Raw genomic sequence first — 21,274 nt, forward strand, 5'->3', positions numbered from 1 at the left:
AAAGCTTTCAGCTATGTCGACTGGGATACACTCTTTCAAATTCTGTAGGTAGCAAAGGTAGCGGCCAGTTGTCGTTCCAGAGTCCTAGTTCCCGGAACGGAAACGGCCAGTTGTAATTCCAGGAATGGTCGGTCCACCTTCTTGGAATGATAGTGGCTAGTTACAGTTCCAGGAACGGTCGGTCCTCCTTTATGGAATGGTTGCGGCCAGTTGTCGATCCAGGAACGGTCAGTCATCGTACACGGATTGGTAGCAACCGTTCCTCGTTCGGGGAACGGTCGTCCCCATTCAAGAACTGTGTCAGCTGATCCCCCTTCCAAGAACTGTCACGGCGGTCTCGTTCCTGTCTTCGTCTCGTTCCTCTTCGGGTAGTCAATCGTTCCATTTTTTTTTTAGTGCTGTGACATATAAAAATTAAGTTTTATTTGATATATAAATTCATTCACGCAACAAGCAAATAAACGAAGTTATCTTAAAAACTGACACAATTTGTTTCATTGTAGAGTAAGAAAGTTGCATAAAACCTGCGATTTTCTCATTTCTTCTAAAAATGAAACATGGCCCTTAGAGAGCCTCTTTTTTTCCAAATCTGTTGCTTCTATTTGCTGCCACCAATTTGGTTTCTTTGACCAAAAACATGAGTAGTTCGTGGTTTTGGCTCTGTAGGAAAAGGGGAAGGAGCGACTCTCTATTGAGAAATCGAAGCATTGTGTGAAATTGTATTTACTTTTGGTCTCAAAAAATTGTTCAGTATTTTTTTATTACTTTCAGCTTAATTATTAATACTGTATTTCTGCATTAACTTTAATAACACAACCAATAAACCTACTATTTACTGAGCGTTTGAGGCAAATATGACGAGAAAAACATTTTATTTTAAACATCCTTATTCTTCAATGAAGTGTCTTTTTGTTGTCCTGGAACCTTAAGGGGATACTTTGACACAAACTGAAGTGTATGTAGCTTTTGTTCCTGTTTTTTTCGTCTTTTTATTTACTTATTCCTGTGTTCCATGAAATTGCAACGTTAAGTTTGGTTACTAGGTGTAGAGCATTGACACCTTCATTCACATGTCAAGAGCAGGTCTCAATCAATTTCTCGGTCAAATCTCTTTGTTTGGATAACTTTTATTTCATTGGAACGAGAAGTTCAGTCCCATTCAGTCCCATTAATCATAATTTTTGGAATTCGATGTACTCCTACTTGAATACTTATGTATCTTCGTCTGCTGGTTCTGCTTCACTATTCAGTGTGGCGACTGCTTTAATTTTTGATTCAGAGGATTAAGGCGACAGAATAAGGGGCAGGGACCATGAATGATACTTCAGTTTATGTAAAACCACACGTGGAATATCACTGTCGACAACCCGAGAAATACATATGAAGTTTTGGAAAAATTCTGAAATCGACATATGGAGATACGGCTTCCGAGAGGGCACAGGATCATGCTTCGACACACATAGAAATAACGAAAATATAAACAGAAAAAGCAGAAATCTGCTCTTGCGGTCGCATTTGAGCTTCATGATGGAACATAAACTTTTTCAATACATATATGGTTTTCTCTATCCACCTTTCATGATGGATCCCTTCGTAACACAGAAAGTTACACCATGAGGTGGTTCTTCGAGAAGACAATTCGCAGTTAATTCAAAAACTACCAATATAATCGTCTCAAATTTTATGCCTATCTAGTAAAGAGAGCTTTCACAGAATGTTTTAATTGAAACATATGCATCTCTAAAAGGGATTGTATTTTATGCGGTTGTGATAGAGGCTAATGATTTAATAGAAATGCCAATAAGCGCTAGTTTCACGGTCAATTTTTTCCTTCCCTTTTCCACAAGAAAGCGACCGCAGTATACGTAAAATAAGCGGAATTCAACTAGTATGGATTTTTCATTCTTTTATTTTCAACTACAGTTGTGTAAAAGAACATTAATACATAATTTACTTAATTTACTGATTTGTTGATTTTCATATTCGTTTCACTTTTGTCTGTTAACGGATGCCTGTGTTCGCTCAGAAGTTAGATTTCAGATAACTGCTGATTGATTCCGCGCATTTGCCTTGGAGCGCTTTTCAACAGCAACCGATTATAAACTGATTAATTTTTTCAATTATAAAAAGTAATAACGTGTGCTAATTCGTGAAGGCTTTGAAAAAGAGTCTTGTTTCTTTTCTGTTGTTAAGTTTCGTCGATCTCCCAGCATATTTATGAAGCTGCTAATACAAATCTTCTGATTTTAGTATGCAGTTTCTCAGCTTCTATGCCGTAACCCGTTAACTTCCAAAATATAAACCTTAATTTCCAACACAGTATGACACTTCGATGCGTAGTTAATTTACACGACAGCAACTGGTGAAAGAAAACTACAAACATCAAAAAAAGTTTTGCATTACCCCAGTTCCCAGGACTCCTGAAGATAGACCTTGACTGTGGATATTGTATCACAGACACAGTCCCTTTCACTGTTCAGAGATGTGACTAAACCCGCCGAAAGATGTAAACAACCATGCATGAGCAGCCCCTGTTAGACGGAGGGGATCGGACAGCCGATCAGTTCCAGTCATTCCAACAGGAAGGAGGTACACGACTCGTGTTATCTGTAGTTCAACCATGCCTAGAAATCAATACCGTGGTTCGATCGCGTCCCCATTGTTACTTTGTGCCAGAAAGGGCTCTCAACAAGGGAAGTGTCCAGGCGTCTCGGAGTGAACCAAAGCGATGTTGTTCGGACAAGGAGGAGATAGAGAGACACAGGAACTGTCGAAGACATGCCTCTCTCAGGCCGCTCAAGGGTTACTAGTGTAGTGTATGACCGCTAAACACGGATTATGGCTAGGAGGAACCCTGACAGCAACGCCACCAAGTTGAATAATGCTTTTCGTGCAGCCACAGGACGTAGTGTTAGGATTAATACTGTGCGCATAGGCTGCATGATACGCAACTTCACTCCCGACGTCCATGGCGAGGTCCATCTTTGCAACCACGACACCATGCAGCGCGGTACAGATGGGACCAACAACATGCTGAATGAACCGCTGAGGATTTACATCACGTTCTCTTCACTGTTGACTGTCGCATATGCCTTTAACCAGACAATCATCGGAGACGAGTTTTGAGGCAACCTGATCAGGATGAACGCCTTAGACAAAGTGTCCAGCGAATGCAGTAAGGTGGAGGTTCCATGCTGGTTTGGGGTGGCATTATGTGGAGCCGACGTACGCCGCTGGTAGTCGTGGAAGGCGCCGTAACTGCTGTACGATACGTGAATGCCATCCACCGATCGATAGTACAAGCATATCGGCAGCATATTGGCTAGGCATTCGTCTTTATGGGCGACAATTCGTGCCCCATCGTGCACAACTTGTGAATGAATTCCTTCAGGATAACGACATTGCTCGACTAGAGTGGCCAGCATGTTCTCCAGACATGAACACTATCGAACATGCCAGGGATAGGCTGAAAGGGCTGTTTATGGACGACGTGACCCACCAACCACTCTGAGGGATCTACGCCGAATTGCCGTTGGGGAGAGGGACAATCTGGACCAACAGTGCCTTGATGAACTTCTGGAAACTATGCCACGACGAATACAGGCATGCATCAATGCGAGAGGACTGTGTATTAGAGGTACCAGTGTGTACAGCAATCTGGACCACCAGATCTGAAGGTCTCGCTGCATGGTGGTACAGCATGCAATGTATGGTTTTAATGAGCAATAAAAAGGGCGGAAATAATGTTTATGTTGATGTCTATTCCAATTTTCCGCACAGTTTCTCGAACTCTCGGAAGCGAGGTGATATAAAACTTTTTTTGATGGTTGTAGTAAAGCTGGTTTGACAGATGATAGTTTGCTTCCAGGTATTTTGTGCTAGTATTGCCTGCACAAATACCGATAATTTTCTGTACACGAACTGAAAATCCAAACACTGCAGGTGCTACAACTACAAGCTGCCCTCGAGAGTAGATGTCGATTGGGAGGTGTCGTCCGTACTGGGTCGTAAACAAGTTCGGCAATCGGTGCTTCTGTTCAGTTTGTTCCCGCCTCTCTCTGCCTGGCCTGCGGTTACTTGCCCGTCACATCGACCGACTAATGTGATGCGTTCCTAGAACATATTCAGCTGAGAAAACGAACGACACAACCCTTCTGCATTAGGCAATCAATGAATTTTTCATGCAGAAGTAATACTTGTGCATACTTGATGTTGTTTCGGAAAATGCATCTATAATCCATATAGCATACAATTAGATAAAAAAGGAATACTGAAGGAGTAAAGCCGGCCGCGGTGGTCTTGCGGTTCAAGGCACTTCAGTCCGGAACCGCGCGACTGCTACGGTCGCAGGTTCGATATCCTACCTCGGGCATGGATGTGTGTGATGTCCTTAGGTTAGTTAGGTTTAAGTAGTTCTAAGTTCTAGGGGACTGATGATCTTGGATGTTAAGTCCCATAGTGGTCAGAGCCATTTGAACCATTTTTTTTTGAAGGAGTAAAAATGAACGGTTTCCAAAGAGGAACGATATCCACTGAAGTAATTCCCAAACAAATACGAGTTTTGCCCGTCTCTATAATATGCACACAAAATGATCCATCGGGCTCTGTTCGCGGCAATTGGGAGGCCATGGTATTGGCGAGACCCGACAGATACCTCTGTCTTCGAAACGCTATTTATCAGTACTTACGTATCCGGAATGATGATAAAATCAAACGAAGGCAGTTAACTACTTTTTAACTAACGCCACACTTCCGGCGTTTCGAAGTAAACGTAGTCTTAGACATCAACAGTGTCATAACACTGGCATGACTGCATTTGTGCAAGGAAACCGTTGGTTTCCGGACCTATGTTTATTACGAATATTTGCTTGTTCAATTGTCCTCCACTCGCCCCTTCATTCCTTCCTCTAATAGCCAAACACCCTCTACAGACGCAATTTTATCGTTTTCTGGTGAATGTTTGACGCTACAGCATTTCTTTAAACACTGAGGGTACCTGGAAGTCATGGCCTGTAGTTTCTGCAGTATTTTGGAATTTATTAACTCGAAAAGTTTGATAGATAATGAAATGAAACTTTAACCGAATAATAAGTATATCCTGACTACATGAAAAAATTAAAAATTGGGGAATAGAATGCGGAGTGAATTTTGATTTACGTTTCACGTACTTAATTACATATAATTTTTATTTTAGGTAGTCCGTAGTCACATACTATTCAAAATAAAGGGTCAAAACAAACTTTTTAGTTTTAATTATTAACTTGTCGCAACAGTAAACCACAAATATTTATTAACTTCTTGTTTTGTGTATCTAAAAAAAATCTTTTTTAGAGGAACATTTTTCTCCTAGTAATTGAAGTATGACATGCTCCAGCTTAAAATATTTTATACATTGTTTAATGACGTGGTTCACTGTGTCGACAAGCACTATATTATTATGCATGCTAACTTTGTTTTTGTAACAGTAATATTGGACGAGATAATGACATCTAAGTATGCAAAAACGCTATGGGCAATTGAAACTAAATATCTGGTTGTCATTTCCTTTCAATGATAACATGGCAAAACATTCCAGCTCCACAGTATAGTTGATTCTGAGTGTTCTTTTCATCTGGTTTAGTTTTCTTTCTTTTCTTTTTAATCGTGGCATCTTCTGTCATACTTTCAGCAGCTTTTTCAGTTTCAGCGCACGTTGCCTGTCCACTCGTAGACGCCCACTTTTCATGTTGTCTCCAGTTTCGATACCTAGTCTGCTCATAGTTTTCAGTCTGCTTGTTACTCCATCATCAAAACATATTATGGCGTCCGACTAATCTGAAAAGCTGAAACGCCAAAAAAAGAAAGCCTTTTTGGTAGGTGTTCCCAAATTCAACTTTTGAAGCTTTCATTCAGATTCTGTGTTTTGCTAGGTAAACATTTTTCCAAGAGAAAAGTAAGATCTCTACACTGAATAGCCAAAATACTATGACCACCGCCCACCTCAACGGTGTACAGGGTGTGGTAGATAAGTAATGAGACTGGCTGCCGCGCGGCGCCCCAGTCGCTCGCAGGGCGGTCTCCACCTGTACGTCACGTGGTGGGGGATCTGAGCTAACAATAGAATCGGTTCGCAGTCGCGTCGGAGCTCTGGTGCAGTGAGGGTCGAGCTTCGCGTATTACGTTGTTTGTGTGCCCGTGACACTTGTGAAAACGCTGAAGATTGATCGCTCGATAGAACAGCGGTATGCAATCAAATTTTGCTTTCGCTTGGGCAAAACTGCTTCGGAAACTTTTGCTATGATTACAGAGGCCTACAAAGAAGACTCCCTATCAAGAGCTCAAGTGTTCCGGTGGTTTAATGAATTTACAAACGGGAGGGAATCCGTTGAAGACATGGAACGATCTGGACGCCCTTCAACGAGTTGTGTGGATGAAACGGTGGCCAAAGTGAAAGAACTCCTGGACTCCGACCGTCGTTTAAGTCTCAAAATGATCGCCGATGAGGTCTCCGTGAATAAATTTACGGTTCACCAAATTGTTACGCAAGATTTGATGATGAGGAAAGTTTGCGCAAAATTGGTTCCCCGAGTGCTCACCGCCGAACAAAAGCAACAACGAGTGGACGTTTGCCGTGAGATGTTGAATGATTTGGAAAATAATCCACACTTTTTAGACAACGTAGTAACAGGCGACGAATCGTGGACATTCCAGTACGACCCGGAGACGAAAGCCCAGAGCTCGGAGTGGCACACATCTGCATCCCCGCGGCCGAAGAAAGCAAGAATGTCAAAGTCCCGCATCAAGACAATGCTGACTGTGTTTTTCGACAAGCGGGGGTTAATTCACAAAGAGTTTGTCCCTCAGGGGAAGACTGTCAATGCCGAATTCTACAAAGAAGTCCTTCAGCGATTGCACAGAGCCGTCAAACGGAAGCGACAGGACCTTGCTCAACGCTGGCGTCTCCACCACGACAACGCTCCGGCGCACACAGCGTTCCTACTTGACCCGGATTGGAGTTGAAGTTTTGCCACAGCCACCATACAGCCCTGACTTGAGTCCTCCTGATTTCTTCCTATTTCCGAAGGTCAAAAGATGCCTGAAGGGTCATCGTTTCGACGATATTCCGAACATCCAACGTGCTGTCACGAAGGCACTAACTGGGATAACTCAAACGGACTACAGTGGGGCCTATGAAGCTTGGAAAACGCGCTGGCAACGTTGTGTCGACACCCAAGGCGAGTACTTTGAAGAATATTAACGTTTTGTACAAATTGGATCAATAAATTTGTTTTTCTAGACTGAGTCTCATTACTTATCTACCACACCCTGTATGCTGCCTAGTGACGTTAGGTGCGCGTGACGCGGTAACAAAAACATATAAGAGGAGCCGACACGGACGGGTGATCACCAAAACGAAGATAAGGGCTGCTAATGGGGAAATCCACTGAAATAAGGGACATTAACTATGGTAAGATTATTATTACGCAGAGCCTGTGAACGAGTATCTCAAAAACGGCCAAGCTGGTCCAATGTTCACGTGCTACTGTCGTGAACATCTTCAGAAAGAGGCAAAAGGACAGTGAAACTCCTGTCAGGCGGTAAATGGTTGGGCGTACACGAGTCTTTACAGAACGTGGGATTCGGAGGTTTGTCAAAAAATGGTTCAAATGGCTCTGAGCACTATGGGACTTAACATCTGAGGTCATCAGTCCCCTAGAACTTAGAACTACGTAAATCTAATTAACCTAAGGACATCACACACATCCATGCCCGAGGCAGGATTCGAACCTGCGACCATAGCGGTCGCATGGTTCCAGACTGTAGCGCCAAGAACCACTCGGCCATTGCGGCCGGCGAAGCGTTGAGAGTCACCAAGGTAGTGAGGATGCCGTACACCATATCTAGCAATTGACCAACCAAAACAGAGACTGCCCCGTTGCTTTCCACAGCACCACTGAATCCCTCAAAGTTTGTCACATTTTTGTTCAGTTACCGTACTGAGACAACCTTGGCACTGTTTTGTCAGGTATTCATAGTCAGCACCTTGCCTGTATCTACAAAGGCAAGTGTGACAACTTCATTCAACAATGTATGGCCTCTCTTCTTCCAGGAAACAATGCAATGCAGCAGTTAACATCAGTAGATTGATAAATATCTACAGCCTCTGTCGCTATCATCTGCATAGATGCTTCACTGACTTTTGTTGGGGAATTATGCAAACGTTTGCAGTACCTCTCAAACTTAAGAGGTGACGTGGGAGATCCATCATAGCACAGAATACCTGAGCTGCTTTTCTTCGCTTACCAATACACCTCACAGCATAAGCAAGGTGAGTACTCACTTCACTATATTTTGTGCATGTTACAAGAGATGTCATTTCTTTACTCTACGCACCTGGCATACCACTCCAATTCTGGTGGGCAGGCCCCTTGTCTTATGTCTTCATTGAATGTAAGGGATTTTCCACAATTACAGTGCCTGAGGGAATACGGAATCGGATTTTGGGTTAAAAAATCGAGTTTCGTTTTATTGACGTATTATATTCCGCCAAGTTTCCTCTTTAAAACGACGTATCACACATAGCTCTATTAGAATTATAACTATTTTATTTTTATAGATTTATGAAATCGGGTATTGCGCTTTAGTGATACACGCCCTCATCACTGACGCTAAACTTTTTGGCAGTACATTTATGTGACATGAATTCAAATATCCCGCTTTCCAGCGACTCTTTGTATGCTATTTCTCCGAAAATGTTTCCCTCAAGTTACCTTAAGTTACTCTTTGACTTTGTGACGGCATTGTTTGTAAACAGTGTGCTATATGAAAGTTGTTGTTGTTCGATGTATTTCGTATTTAGTGCTTCATTTTTCACAGTGAAAATGCCTAGAGCAAGAGAAAAAGTGTTTAAAAAGCGTGTAAACTGGAAAAAGAAAAGAAATGATGATTCATTAGCAAAGCAAAGCAATTCTTGATCATCACTGTTGGAAAATGTGAGTCAACTTACTACTTATTCGCCGAACGAACTTACTCCAAATGAAAACAGTGCTTCTCATTAAAAAACTAAGAGATTTGGAAGAGAAATATAATTTACTTCATAAAAGGAAAGAAGGTTTTGAACTCAATGTTACGAGTATATTGTGCGAAGCTCTTGAAAACAGTGTGTGCTGCAAAAAATGTCAAGGAAACGTTTCTCTGAAAGTAGAATCCCATGTTGTCCTGGCTGCCCAGTTTAATTTAATATGAAGTGTTTGTAAGTACAGCTGTAAGTTTGCAAGTTATGTTTCAGTAACTGTAAGTAATGGTTACTAGAAAACTAAACTTTATAGTGTAAATATTAGGTTAGTTTATGGATTGCGACCAGTTGGTAAGGGCAAAGCAGCTGGTGATGTGCTATGTGGTGCTCTAAATCTTCCAAGCGTACCTTCAAAGTTTGCTGCTTATAACTATGTACTAGGATCTGCAGTTGAAGATGTAGCATAGAAGTTAATGCAGGTAGCTGTGGAAGAAGCAGTGAAAGAAAATGATGGCAGTCGTGACCTCACAGTAGCTTTTGATGGCACGTGGCAAAAAAGAGGTCACACCTCCAACAATGGTGCTGTAATAGCAGCTAGTGTTGATACTGGCAAGGTTATTGATGTTGCAATATGTCTAAATACTGTAGATGCATAGACAGGCTGAAAAATAAACACAGTGGTGACTGTTGCTAATTATTATGTTAGTAGTGGTGGCATCAAGGTTGCTGGGGTGGAAGAAATTTTTTATCGCTCTTCAGAGTGGTGTAATGTTCGCTATGTCAAATATCTGGAGATGGTGACTCTACAGCATTCAATGAAGTATTGGAAAGCAAACCATATGGGGACAGTGTAAATGTGAGCAAACTTGAACGTATAGGATATGTGCATAAGAGAATGGGTGCCAGGCTGAGAAGTTATGAAAGGGAAAAAACTAGGGGATGGGAAAAAACTTGCACTGAAAAGGAAGAGTGACTAATCCCATAATAGATCACCTTCAGAATTGCTATGGCCTTGCAATCAGGCAAAATACAGGCATTCTTGAAGAAATTAGGAAAGCTATATGGGCTTTGTATTTCCACACTGCATCCACAAATGAGCAGCGAGAACATGGTTTGTGACCCGAAGGTGAAAAGAGCTGGTGTAAATATAATAGGGGACTAACAACTGGAGAGAAATACATTCACCACCACAGTCTAAAGAAATAAAGCCCATTTTCAGAGATCTGGCTGACAGAAGTCTTCTGATGAAATGTCTTCATGGAAAAACGTAGAACCCCAACGAGTGCTTGAATAGTGTGACATGGCATCCCAAAAACAGTGTTTGTCGGAATTATTACACTACATTTTGGCGGGTATGATGCTGTGGCAACCGTCAATCTTGGGAATATAACTAAATGCCAGGTCCTTCAAAAGTTGGGTTTGCGTGTTGGTTCCCGCACAGTACGTGCTATGTTGACTTTAGATCAGCATAGACTAAGGCTTGATGACAATATAATCAAGACATTAGTGAAAAAGGCAAGGCAGGTGCAGAGGAGTGCCAAAACAAGACTTGAAGATGATTATGAAGACTGTAAAGGAGGTATTAACTATGGATCAGGAATGTTTTAATCTTCTTTCTCTGTTTCCTGTAAGTTTGCTTTTTACTTCTTCTAGGAACATTATCTCAGGTACTGGTAAATCTAGAAGTCTAAAATTCTTATGACTTAGTCACATGGATTTCTTTCAGACACAGAAACAACGATTTTTTAATTACTTGGTTTAAAAAAGACTTAGGGATGATAATCTAGTAAAAAGTGATGGAAAAAATTTACTTAAAAAGAAAGGTAAAATATCTCTGTGAGAAAATAATTTGACAATAAATTGTTGTTTCAATATTCTTATAACATGTCAATGCACAAACAGTAAAATTTTTATCTCTCCGCCTCCAGTAGTTTGTGAGAAAATGTTCCCTGTAGTAGGCATATTTTATCATTTCGGGGATAAGCGATTCGGTATCCTCTTAAACTTAGTAACAGATAGAAACAGTTCTCAAAGCTTGCACTCACAAATTAAAATGTAATCGTTATTTTCACTGTTTATAACATCAACCTTTTGCTATTTTCGATAAGATGTTTCAATTTATGTTATGAAGGACTAACTGGCAAACTTCTAGGCCTAACATTACTTCGCTGCAGCGTAACAGTTTCTTGATTTTTCACGACATCCAACACCACGCATGTTCTGAGTGCCGTAAACCTTACGACTGCAAATAAACGTCTTCCTTTTTGGCATTTTACGATATAAAATGGTTGAAATACGCACTCACAAAAGGTTTATAACACGAACCAAAGGGAAAAATTTAAGTAAACTCAAGTAATCTACTTGTGCAGACAGAAAGATCGATTCCCTGCTCATTGTATATTCGATATGTTCTTCAGGGATATTATCTAAACGAAGCTGCTGTGGAAATAGTGGTGCCAAAACAAAATAACGAGACATTTAATAGGCAAGGTTTTGTGTTTGACAGTAGTGTGGCCGCTTGGCACTCACGTGCTCCATCTGCTTTAGAAAGGTATTTAAACACGAAAGTGATTAGGCACTATACATAAAGTACATATTTTTAGAATCAGGAAGAATCACAGAATTTTATTAAATAAAAAATTTCATCTATTCGCCCTCACAGCGTCCAGGTCCGCTTAATGTCTCTTGTAAAAGTACTGCCTCACATTGAATCTGTGTTGAAATGCTCGCTGCTAACTCTGACAAATGGGATATATTACATTTTTTCTTCGAAACATCAATAGATTTCGCTGTTAGAACTGTAATGGATCCTAAATTTGTTACAAATCCTGTTGACGGCGGATACAAATGAATGATACTTCTACTGACAGATGCAACGCTGCTCACTGTTTACGTCTGCACAAATATTGAATGAAAGTTTTGTGATGACAGCATTAATCACGCTGCTGGCTTTTCGTATGTCCACATAGACGAAAAAGCATGCAAGTACTGCACAAAAACAACGAGGCCAACATATATTACAGATAATCCTAGGAAGCCATTGCAAATAAGCGTTGTCTGGCTGCCGGCTGAAAAACGTGCAACCTGTCAACTAATTAGCCGCCACTCAATCACTGTCGCGCGTGTACGCTGCGGCTACAACCTGTGGATATGACACAGTGGGAGATGGTAAGAACTAATCCCACCAGACTCACTAGGACACGTGCAGTATGTGTACTAATGCAAACAAAAGTAGAAAGTGAAGTTTTTTGGAAACTTCGAAGGGTGTTGATGTATCTGCATCCCATGCACAAAGAGGATCCATGCACGTCAATTAAAACTTTCTGTCAATGACCTCAAAGAACCACAGCGAACTCTTGTGTGTACCCGAAAAAGCTGTTCGACACAGTGTGTGCTGCAATGACTACGAATCTAGATTATTTAGGATCATTGCTAGCCAATTTGGCCTTAAGAGCTTGTTGAAGAGAACGAACGCTTTGTACAGTTGCATTTGAACATGAGTAACACCAACGGAAAAAAATAATTATTTCACAATCAGATGACGAAATATATAAGTTCTCAATGTACGAGATGTTGGCACACATATGAGGTTGATTACATGGAGAGGATAAGCTGATGACAGCTTCAAATGAGAGTCGCAGGAGACACACCGTGATGAACCAGAAAAGAAAAAAATGAAAACTCTAAGGCATTTTAATCTCCTACTTGACTGTACCGATTCAGAGAACGAAAAGTAAGAGAGAGTCTGCTCACGTCGGGAAGTCATTGACTCCACATTGTTTGCTCATAAACAAATACATTTCACATACACAAGTTTTTCAATTCTTGTTTGGGTTACATTGCCCCAGAAAGAAATTAAAAACAGTTGTTATCCTCTGTCACTCACCAAGATTTTCTGGAGGTTTCCCTTAGCTGTAAGACAGCTTTCCTGGTATTTGAGAGAAAAGTTCCTGAATGAGTCAGTACTCTAATCTAACACCATCCCATCCTTTTTTTTCGGTCAACAGTCTCCTGACTGGTTTGATGTGGCAAGCCACGAATTCTCCTCCTGTGCCACCCTCTTCATCACAGACTTCCACTTGCAACCTACGTCCTCAACTGCTTGTTGGATCTATTCCAATCACCAACTTCCCTTACACTTTTTATCTCTTGCCCTGTCCCTTCGTCTTGCCGGTGTTATCCATATTTTCATACCTTTGCCGATTCTACTGAGAAGCTCCTCAGCCATTATACTATCAGTCCAAATAATTTTCAAAATTATTCTTCTGCACCACACATCAAACTCTTCGATTCTCTTCTAATCCAGTTCCCACACTGTCCACCATTAACTACATACTGTGCTGTGCTCCAAATGCGCTATCATACTGAAAAGTATCCAAACGACATGAACTGCATGGAACCCATGTAACGTAACATTCGCACAGGTCCTATAATCTCTTTCCGGTAGAGGTTATCAGCCGTGACCACTAGAACACATCGATCTGTATGGTAACAAATTCACATGATAATTAATACTACGATACCGCAAGTATCAGGAAATACGTTGTTAGAAATGAGGCAATGATTAAATTTGTAACTAAAATTTATTACAACATAATTAAATTTTCCCTTAGACATTCGGGTCTCATTTTTATATGCGATAATGATAGAAGCTGAAGAAATGAATTCAATTTTGTTCTAGGCCTGGGACTTCAACCCAGGTCTCCTTGAGTACTTGGTAGGTGTGCCAGCCATTACCAGGTGTACAGTAAACACACCTGCACGGAATACCCTTGTACAACGCCCTCCCTAAAACAAACTTCAATTCACGTCTTCTGCTTATTTTTCCCCTTCTTACGTCCAACGCTTGGGTGCTATTCCAGTACCAGAGAGCCTCGGCAAGAGCTACGATTTTAGGAGGGGAAAATCACCTGAAGACGTTAATTGAAGTTTGTGTTAGGGAGGGTGTAACACTAGTGTGGTTCATGCATCGCTGTCGGCTATAGACCTGCGGTGGTGTAACAAAAAATGGTTCAAATGGCTCTGAGCACTATGGGACTCAACTTCTGAGGTCATTAGTCCCCTAGAACTTAGAACTACTTAAACCTAACTAACCTAAGGACATCACAAACATCCATGCCCGAGGCAGGATTCGAACCTGCGACCGTAGCGGTCTTGCGGTTCCAGACTGCAGCGCCTTTAACCGCACGGCCACTTCGGCCGGCGGTGGTGTAACAGCTAGTTCATTTGCTAGTAAGCAAGAAGACCAGGATTCACACTCTGCCTGTGACACAAACTTTATTTGTTCAGCTTCTATCATTATATCTATTACAATAATTAATATTTCACAAAACAAGTTTCACTTGAAATTAAATATCGGAAAGTTTTGTATTGGACAACGATTTGTAACCAGCAACTGTTCCTGGTAACTAACCACGAAAGATCTTAAACATTTATTAAATATCACATGTTTAAACTTGAAATGAAGTGATGTAAAGTTTTCTGTCTGACAGGGATTCGAACCCAGCACATAATGAAATTGTTAACGCTAGAAGGATCGTACCGGTCAATCTGACTGGTGACCACTGTTCACATTAAATAAGTAGGAAATGAGACACAAAGTAGTAGATAAGTCTTGCTATTTGGGGGGCAAAATAACTGATGACGGTCGAAATAGAGAGGATATAAAATGTAGTCTGGCAATGGCAAGGAAAGCATTTCTGAAGAAGATAAATTTGTTAACATCGAGTATAGAGTTAAGTGTCAGGAAGTCTTTTCTGAAAGTATTTGTATGGAGTGTGTCCATGTATGGAAGTGAAACATGGACGATAAATAGTTTCGACAAGAAGAGAACTGAAACTTTCGAAATGTGGTGCTACAGAATAATGCCGAAGATTAGATGGGTAGATCATGTAACTAATGAGGAGGTACTCAATAGAATGGGGGGGGGGGGGGGGGAAGAGGAATTTGTGGCACAGCTTGAGTGGAAGAAGGGGTTGGTAGGACACGTTATAAGGAATCAAGGGATCAATAATTTAGTATTGGAGGGAAGCGCGGAGGGTAAAATCGTAGAGGGAGACCAAGGCATGAATACACTAACCAGTTCAGAAGGATGTAGGTTGCAGTAGTTACTTGGAGATGAAGAAGCTTGCACAGGATAGAGTAGCATGGAGAGCTGCATCAAACCAGTCTCTGGACTGAAGATCACAACAACAAGTAGCGTAAGTTTTAATGTAGTGGCTTGTATTCCATGGCTTTCAATGTACTGTGGTGCTTTATAATTTCTGTAAAAGACAAACATCTATTACAAAAAGTGAACGATTTATGAACCTGTTTACCTTACAAGACCGCAGCCGGTCAGATTGACCGATGAGATATTTTTTACGTTTTATAAGGCGCTACAATGAATTTTTACATCCGCTTAGTTTCTTTAATTGTTATGTACTCGTTCACTCTCTGTCCTCACATTTTACTTTATTTAGCGTAAGAGTAGGCATAGTTTAATTGCTGTTCTCTGTCAATACGTTGTTGTGCTCTGGAGAAGTTCGAGCTGCTCATTATTATGCGACGTCGGTGTTTGCCTTCGGATAGAAAATTAATGAATCAGTCAAACAGTTTACCACAAGAAGATTCTGAAGTTAAAGAGATTTTTGAATGTGATTGGTTGGATGATACAGGTGATGGTAAATTATCAGAGTCGGAAGATGAATGTTCACATCCTGTACAGCAACATACAAATAACCCAGTGCTTCCAGATTCGATTCCAGTGGCATCAGAAATTCCTACTCGCAACCGAGGAACAAAACGCAAAGGATCGCATATATCTCAGCATTCGGAAGTCGGGCGTGAAAAGACTTCAGCCGATGAAACAGCGTGGACTCGAATTGCACTCGGCCATGCATCTGGAAGATTAGGGAGTCACAGTGTGTTACCGGTAATTCCAGGGCTAATATGTAATGATAACAAATTACAGTCAGAGACGGAAACTTGAGTGCATGATGAGCGTTGATAGACAGTAACGTTTTACGAAACATAAAAACCTTTACAGAAGTTAGAACCCGAGTTGTTCTCCAGGAGGAGACATTGATACTTAAAATTGCGCAATTAGAAGCTGCCATTGGCATAACACATGCACGTGTCCTGTATGGAGGAGCGGATTTCACCTAAAACTTATTTGATATCGAGTGTAGGGGATGCCAGTTTTTTCTTGCACTATGGGAAGAAATACATTCATAGAAGTCATGAGATCTTTAAGATCTGATGATGACTGCTTCCGCACCGAAAGACTCGATATCGATGGTTTCGCAACAGCTACCTCAGTCTGGAATGCCTTTGCAGACATCTAGTAATAAACGGATTTCGACGAGAGCTGGAAGATGTCTGTTGGTCTTGAGTTTCGGCCACCCAGTGGAGAGGATGTGTTCATTGGGGTACACAGCAGTAGTGCTGTGGTTTAACTCTCACCGTACTCTTTGTCGGTATTAACGAACAATTTACCGGAGTAAAGGGGAGACTGTGTGTTGTAACGACGTGTGGAATAGGAATGCGGAGTTTGCGGAATTCCTGCATTTACATGTGTTACAGGAAACTGAATAAACTGAAGGCTAACTTCATTTGATGGATTACCAATGCTGTGCGATTAAACTTCAGGCAAGATGTCAGTCTGGACGCGTAGTATTCATGGACATTTACTTGTTGTCATTTTATTATAACTAGTTTAGTTAAGTTTAAGGAGTTGTATTTATGTATTTTTAATTTGAACCCACTGAGAGCAGAGTATGTGATCGGAAGTGCTTGTAAATGTGTGGCTTGACACTATACGCTAAATTCTTGTTAAATATTCATTGACAATTTGCCTCTAAAAAACGGTGGGTAATCTATGGCCGATTCACAATTTTCCTGTCAGTCGATGTACATTTGGTTACTTGCTCTTCGTTTATGGCCGGCAGTCCGCTGCTTTCTTGACTGTGCTAAGTGCTATCTGAATTATTCTGATGTCACTAGTAGTGCCTGTTACCTGAAGTATTGTAACATGTTGTCAATAAAGGGTAAGACTAAGTGCGTTTGCTGGACGGCAAGATCTGAGAGTTGCTTCTTTAACTAAATGTGAAAGAAATGTTTTCTGTTCTAAATGTTGCTGCTGTAGTGTCAATTATTTAAGTTTTTGGGGAATATGAATGGATGTAAAGTTTCTGAGAAACGTATAACTAACGAAATTTGGTAGAGAAAGAGACAAACGTAGCAGACCTGTTATTGGAATTTTACGTATATTTCATCTGAGTAAACGTCTAGATAAGTGAAACAAGTTATATGCTAGTTACTGGAGCATTACTGAAGTTTGTGTTTGGTTTGCTTCGGTGTTTTAATTTAGCTAAAGAGGCCTGGTAATTTCTGAACGAAAATTCACTTACAGCAACAAGAAAAGTGTTCAGATTTCTTGGATTGTGGTAATGGTTGGATTTTAATAAATGTTTTCAGTGATGTCTAGATTTTGGTATATTCCCTCTCAACCAGCAGCACCCACACCCATTAGGCTTCTATTGTTGTATATCGGTCTAAAGAGTCAAGAGTTTCAAAGCGCAAGAGTCAGCGAGTCACTGGTGTGCTTCAACCGTCTGCGAGACGGATCGGGAGCTCTGATTGTCGCCACAAATGCACGGAGCGCATTCATTATTGAATGGAACTACGTGTTTGCGAACGATAATACTCGCTCAGCACACACACCAAAAACATGAAGAAACGAGCAGGCTTTGTTGCAGTGTTAAATTTTTTTATTGTTTCCCAATGACGCATTTCACCTTTATTTTAGCTTCTTCGGATTGGCCTACGGAAGAAATATAAACCGCGCGGGATTAGCCGAGCGGTCTCAGGCGTTACAGTCATGGACTGTGCGGCTGATCTCGGCGGAGGTTCGAGTCCTCCCTCGGGCATGGGTGTGTTTGTGTGTTTGTCCTTAGGATAATTTAGGTTAAGTAGTGTGTAAGCTTAGGGACTGATAACCTTAGCAGTTAAGTCCCATAGGATTTCACACACATTTGAACATTTTTTGAAGAAATATAAAATTTTATAATAGCGGCGTGAGATTGGCTTATCAAGAAAATATCAAACAATTTACTGACATTTGGTAGCAGTGGGTAAAATAGGATACCGCGCATAAAGTATCCCAGTGGATAAATGCCCTTTGTCAAAGCTTTCAAAACACAGCTCGATGTTCTATAAACTAGAATAAAACAGAAGATGACTGAGAGGTATTTTTAATAAGAAATATGTAACGTGCTTTGTCCCTAAGTTGACAACCCACACCTGAAATGATAAGGAAACACCAGATTACCTTATTACGGCATGTGACACAGTCCAGTGCAAACCAAACGGGATCAGGTCTACATTAAGTTTTAAATCATGAAGATGCAGGAGGTGTAGTGCATGTTTTGGTTGCACACAACACACTTGACATGTAAACATACAAGACCCCTTGGTCTAGCGCGCGCAGCTCTCGACAGATGGCGACTTTTTATGTACAGTGTGGGCTGTCAATTTAGGAACAAAGCAGGTAACATAACTTTTGTTAAATATACCTTTCTGTCATCTTCTATGTTATTCTATTTTATGAGACACTGCGATGTGACTTTTAAAGTTCTGCCAAAGAGCATTTACCTGAAGGGATACTTATGCGCGGTATTCCATGTACCCATCGCCTCCAAATTTCAGTGCGTTGTTTATATATTTTCTTGATAATCCAATCTCACTAAATGGGGTCACGCCACTCCTATGAAATTTTGCATATCTTCCGTAAGCCAGTCCGAAGATTCTTAAACAAATGTGAAGCGCGTCATTGGGAAATGATAAAAATCGCTGCACCAAGATTGCTCGTTTCTTCGCATCATATATTGGCTGCTCTACCAACTCCGGTCATGAACTGGAAAAAGGTTTAAAACTGTGCTTGTTGTCGACATTAAATGCAAAAGTGACTCTTTGAACTCGTTCGTACAAACTTTTGTAATTTAGGCACTTGTATTGGACGATGAGCGATGCTTTATAAATGAAATGTGGAAAGTTCCCCCCCTCCAATAGTAAACACGAATCCATCTAGTATGTTAAAGATACGTTTTGTTCTTTATGTTTATGAACAAAAATTTACTTTTGACCTAGCAAGAATTTCTCCCAGTATCGGTCTTTCCTTCGGTATATGTCATAGGCTGCGTAATCGTAATTCCATTGTACAGCTGTTTCATGCAACCTGACAATGCTGAACTGTCTGACGCCAAACATAAGATACATGGTGAACTAAGCGGTTCCTAACGCTTACTGTTCCGACTGCTGACTTTCCTGTTATCAGCTTGGGTCTCACCACAGTCGATGACGTCACCTAAACTACGTCCTACGGCCACAATTGGCCGCCGTCTACCGCAACATGCAACTAGTTCTATGAAAGCCACTGATAAACTGTACCGTATCTTACCCGTGAAACAGAAACATTTTTTTTTCTTTTCTTGGGTATAATACAGCAATAGCAAAAGAAATAGTGAAACTGATAAACAGCCGTGTAAATGATAAGTCGTATAATACTTTCGTATCGGAAGAACTCCAAAACTACCAAAGTCAAATAGCTGAAGCTGTACCAGTAATTGTGAACTGTGAACTACGACGACTCGTCATTAAGTAAAAAAATGTATCTATAGAGCTGTCACTCCGTGAAGTGTACCGTATTATTTCATGCTTAAAATGTAAAATCATTTCAGTTACTTATTATGTGAACATAAATTTGGACAAATGTTTAGTTAAATAGTCCTGAGCCACTAAATAAAATTTCGGCAATTCACACTAAGTCATAATACTCATATTTCACTGACAGTATGCTAAATAATATGTAATGACTGTCGTCATACCTAACGGCCCGGCATAGATTCCCGGCTGGGTCGGAGATTTTTTCCGATCATGGACTGGTTGTTGTGTTGTCCTTATCATCATCATTTCATCCCCACCGACACGCAACTCGTTGAAGTGGCGTCACCTTGAAAGACCTGCACCAGGCGAACGGTCTATCCGACGGGAGGCCCTAGCCACACGGTATTTCTATTTCCATGGTAGGAGGATTACATCATCTGAACTGATTCTGTAATATTGTTCATAAGACATCCCAAATACTTGTGAGTAAATTAATTTCACACTTGGCTGAATATAACTCTATAATTGCTGTTGTGTAACAGTATTGTTAGTATTGTTTCAAGAGAACCTCTTGAGTAGTGTACTTGAGTGGCTACTCTGACACTATTAACAAAAGTTGTCCAAGCCATTCAAGGAGGCTTTGTAATAAATTAATCTGTTGTCGTAAGTCAAAGATCCAATTATACCTTGTACTTCTATGATTATTTTAAAATATTTGATGTAATTTCTTTCTTCCACTTAAAAAATAATGGAGGCACGTATAGCCTCCTCCCTTCCACCTCTCGTTCCGTCCACCTCCATGTAAGAATGCATTTCTTTATTAGTTATAATTTATGGATAACAGTGGTAATGAAACTACCTGGCAGATTAAAACAGTGTGCTGGACTGGTACTCGAACTCGGGATTGGTGGAGCACTTGCCTGCAAAAGGTATAGGTCCCGAATTCGAGTCTCGGTTGGGCACACAGTTTTAATCTGCCAGAAAGTTTCATATCAGCACAGTGAATATTTCATTAAAGAAACATCACCCAGGCTGTGGCTAAGCAGCGTCTCAGCAATATCCTTTCTTCTAGGAGTGCTATTCTTGCAAGTTTCGCCGGAGAGGTTCTGTGTTCTTTGTAATGTAGGGGAAGAGGGAGTAGCGGAAGTAAAGCTGTGAGGAGGAGTCGTGAGTCGTACTTGTGTAGCTCAGTCGGTATAGCACTTGCCTCCGACGGGCAAAGGTCCCGAGTTTGCGTCTCGCTCCTCTACACAGATTTAGTCTGCCAGGAAGTTTCATGTCAGCGCACACTTCGCTGGAGAACAAAAATTTCATTCCGGAATAACGATAATGCTTAAATTCGTTCAAACGTTTGTTTCATAATAATTCAGTCTATATCCTTTTACCGATAATGTATTTAGAATTTGTATCTGTTTCAGTTTTTTAATAAAGTTGAGAAGCGAATGATTTGGTGACGTGTCCATTGCGTGCCATCTGTGCGCCATTACATGCACATGCTCATGCAATATACATTTCTTCTCACGGGTCAGATTACTGTCTCACTTTGTGTAATTCTCAATACTCCGTTGTATTATACATCATATTATCACGGTCTGCCGTCACTAAGCATTTGTGCTCCCCAACAATAACTCTGCA

Source organism: Schistocerca serialis, chromosome 4 (genome assembly GCF_023864345.2).
Source record: "Schistocerca serialis cubense isolate TAMUIC-IGC-003099 chromosome 4, iqSchSeri2.2, whole genome shotgun sequence".
In the NCBI taxonomy this organism is placed as follows: Eukaryota; Metazoa; Arthropoda; class Insecta; order Orthoptera; family Acrididae; genus Schistocerca; species Schistocerca serialis.